Here is a 4,400-nt window from a genome sequence, read left to right on the forward strand (position 1 = left end):
TGTGGAGGAAGGCCCAGGCCAGGAAGCCTGCCAAGAACACGCTCCCCTGTGACTCAGTGAGGTCATGCAGCATGAGATTTCATCAATTGCAGATCCATTGTGCAAACCTGGATTCTCTTTTGAAAGTACAAAGTCTTCCGGGAGGAGGTAAATGTCTCCATCAGTCCTAGGTGGGAGGCAAGGGGATTGAGCTCATTTTCCTCTGTTGGGATGAGCTGCTCCTGGAGAAGGGGAGTTCTGAAGCGGGGTAGGGAGCAAGTTTGTACATGGGAATCTTTTACGGGGTAGGACTCATGTGGATGGGTGTCTCATTGAAGGTCTTAGGATGGCAGGAGTGTGCTCGATACCCTGAGGCTCAGAGGCTGGGAGATGAATGGGTACAAAATAAAAATATTCATCTACTTCAAAAGTTTATCTTTGCTGGCTGAGCTCTCAGGCAAGGAAGAGGAACTCCTTGTAGCAGGAGTATTGTGATCACTATTTAACCACTCAGACTGCAATTTCTTGTCCCTTCAATTCAGCCTGGTCAATCCTGCCAATTTTACTCTTTTAAATGGTACTTCAAGTCACTCCCTTGCTCAAGAACATACCATGGCTCCCTTTTACCAGTTGGACCAAGTTCATAATCCTGCCTAGGTTTTAAAATAGTCTGACTCTGACTTACCTTAATTTTGAAACTCTATTGGTAGAATCTAAAAGTCAAGGTAAATTTCATCTAACAATTTCTTTCCACATTATAAGGGTGGCAACCCTGAGGAGGGATTCACGTTCCTAAGAAATGTATCATAATCTTTGTGTGCCTTAAAACCTTTACTGCTTATAGGTGAATCATTTAAAAATCCTGCAGACCACTGGTTTTTAGAATGAGTTTGCCAAACATGAAGAATGTATTTTTCAAAATATAATAAAAAGGTAGTCCATTTGAGCAGAAAAATTCTACTTTTCTGGGTATTTTCTTTTTGACCTCCATTGTTTCTTTACAGCCTCAGAGTAACCTGGATAGTCTCCTGTTTTGTAAATGAGGCTGAGGCTTGCTGAGGCCTCCCAGTGTACAGGGACAGGGAGCGGAGGGGATCCAATTCTCTACACAGTCATGCGCTGCTTAACGATGGGGACACATTCTGAGAAATGGGTTGTTAGGTGATTTCCTCATTGTGTGAATGTCATAGAGTGCACTCACACAAACCTCGTGGTATAGCCTACTACACCCCTAGGCTCTAGGGGACTAATCTTATGGGAACACGGTGGTATATGCAGTCCGTTGTTGACCAAAATGTCTTTATATGGTGCATGACCACACTCTGATCAATGTTCTTTCCACGCTTTATACAAGCACACAACAGTTGACAGTTTCTGACCAGCACTGTCTGTCTGTCCCTACAAAGTCCTGTTCTGTCATGAAAATGTGAGATGAAGAACTCAGATCTGCCGGTCTTCAGGCAACAGCTCACTTCTGCCAAAGGCAACACCTCTCTGGGGCACAGAAGGATCCCACCATGCGGGGTCTCACCCTCATAAATGGTTTAGAGGGCCGGTATCAGCCCTAAGCACTACCAGACACATCGCCTCAAAGCCCCCAGAGCACGGGATTGCTTTTGTTGCATTTTACGTCCCTGGGCTTTTTGTCAAATTCTTCCTGTTCACCAACCCACAAAGTCCAGGCCTTGACCTGCCCGCTAAACTCATTTTTTAAATGAAACAGAGAATGAACCCCATTGAAGGCAACTCTTTCAAGGAAGTCCCTAAACCGTAACCTTAGAGAGACCCAGTGAAGGATGTGGGGAAAAGGGAGAGAGAGTAGGAAAAGAGAAAGGCAAATCGGGAAGCAAAGTCTTGGAACTTAATTCTAACGCCAAGGAGTCTCTTAAAGAATTATAGCCCTATGAGCAGTGACATCTTTTTGTTGAGTCAGCCATTCTTTGACAACAAAGGCAATATATTTTTGTGCGTTAACTTTTTTAATTTGCTAAGGTGTCATTTACAAAATCAATGGTCCAGTGAACTCATGCTGAAAGTTAATTGAAAGGCCTCCCCCAAGTGCTTAATTCCAGGATGGTACATCTGTGTGGCAGTTAAGGCGTGCCGCTTGCTGAGGAACTCTGTGGCTGACTTAAGTAGACGTAGGCCTCCCGGGTTAGTGAGGGAGCTCTGGAGGAGCATACAAAGGAGCGCTGGCCACTGCCCTCAACTGAAGCTCACGGCTGCTATTCCACCAGCACACCTTCATTCTTTTGTACATAGAACGCATGTCTGGTACTTTAGAGCTACAAATTAACATTCTGGCAACTCTATGAGGGCCCGCATTTTACATGCATATTAAGCAATGCCTATAGTTGCAGTTTATATTTTAGGAAGGGTGATTAGGTATGGAGCCCAAGGTAGTGCATGGGGGTGGGGAAGAAGTCAGGGCAAAGAAGAGAAGGATAAAAAGAAGCTGCTGAGCCAGGCCTGGTTGCCTAGTGATTAAAGTTCAGCATGCTCCTCTTTGGCAGCCTGGGTTCGGTTACTGGGCACAGAACCACACCACTCATCTGTCAGTAGCCATGCTGTGGCGGTGGCTCACATAGAAGAACTAGAAGAATTTACAACTATACACAACTACGTGCTGGGGCTTTGGGGGGAAAAAGGAAGAAAAAGGAGGAATATTGGCAACAGATGATAGCTTAGGGCAAATCTTCCCCTGCAAAAAAAAAAAAGACAATATTTAAAAAAAAAGAAGTTTCCCATAAGGATGAGAGAAGAAAGGTGTGTTATTGACAGACAGGAGGACCAGGAACGAGGCCTCACTAGGAGGTCCTGCTATGGAGTCCTTAACTTTATTTGTGCCATGGAACCCCTGGCAACCTAGTGAAGCCTATGGACTCTTTCTCAAAATAATATTTTTAAATGCATAAAATAAAATTCATAGCATTACAAAGCAGACCATAATTATGTTGAAATACAGCTATCAAAGTACTTAAAAGATAAATTTGTGATATAATAATATATGTACTTTTTTGCTAATGCATTAAATAAGATCTAGTGACAGGTCTGTTAATTATCTTATTTCAGAGGTAGTGATGTTAGTAAATGCCATTTCAAGATCTTTAACAACTATCGCTTGATATGAAAATATCTTTGATTTTTTCTGTAAAAAACTTGCAGGGACTTCTATGAGTACTGTGGTTTGTTACCAACTTTTATAATTGAAGGAAATGTTAAATATCCATTTGAAGTCAGTGAAAATAAAGTTGTGATTTTTTCCACCCAACTTCAAGAGTATGCTGAATTCTAACTATGGGACATGTGTGGTTCTGTCGGCCCCCAGGTGAAGAAACTCTGCAGAGGTTCAAAATTACTTGGGCAAACCCAGGTGGGAGAGAAAGGATTAGCTCTTTAGACCATGTAAATCACCCAGGAACTGAGCCACTATTTGCTAATTGCTGTAGATGAAAAGCTGCGGCAGAGGTTCCTCATTGAATTTCTTACGCTGGTTTTATAAAAATCACTATTTAAAGTTCATTAAAATGTGCCCATGAATTGCACGCAGCTGAATTCACTAAAAGGACGGTTCGCTAAGAAGCTGCCAAAGAAGAGGAGTGAGGGTGGTCGGTGGAACTTCTGCACGAGGTTCAGGAGAAGAGCTCCTTGAGTGGGTCTCAGCCAGGTCACCTCCAGCCACCCTGGAGAAGGATGTTTGGATGTGTGGATGTTGGCAGCCTTCCGAGGATGCTTCATCAAGATGTTGCTTCCCTGTGGATGCGGAGAGAGGTTGAAGCCAAACAACCTTAGAAGGCAAAAGTCTTGTCTTGGGGCAGTTTTCTTCTCAGTTTGCTTTTGCTCCCTTGTTTTGGGTTCTTCCAATGCTTTAAATAAGTAATTCCTCAAGTCAGCCCTGCAAACCGCCTGACTCCACATGCCTCTAAGTGGAACCCGGGAGGGTATGGAGCCAGGCAGAGTTCTGCTGGGTGCAGAAGTCCCCAAGTTGACAACCAATGCTCCAAAGTTGCCTAGGCGACTTCCTCCTGCCGACAACACCGGTGGCAGCGAAGGGAATGGAGAGAGGAGATACATTGCCTCCCTTTAAGAAACTCCAGAAGCTCTTGAGTTGTATGATTTCCTTATAGATTTTGGATATTAACCCCTTGTTGGATATGTGGTTTGCAAATATTTTCTCCCATTCCATAGATTGCCTTTTCATTTTGTTGATCAGTCCCTTTGCTGTGCGCAAGCTTGTTAGTTTGATGTGGTCCCACTTCACGATTTTTGCTTTTGCTGCTTGGGCTTTAGTTGTCATATCCAAAAAATCATTGTTAAGACCAAGGTCAAGAAGCTTTTTCACTGGGCGCTGGATTTGAGGCCTGGATCTGCTGAGTGCCTTGGGGAAATCACTTAGCAATGTTTTCTTCTAGGAATTTTAT

This window comes from Equus przewalskii, chromosome 20 (assembly GCF_037783145.1).
Source record: "Equus przewalskii isolate Varuska chromosome 20, EquPr2, whole genome shotgun sequence".
Lineage (NCBI taxonomy): Eukaryota > Metazoa > Chordata > Mammalia > Perissodactyla > Equidae > Equus > Equus przewalskii.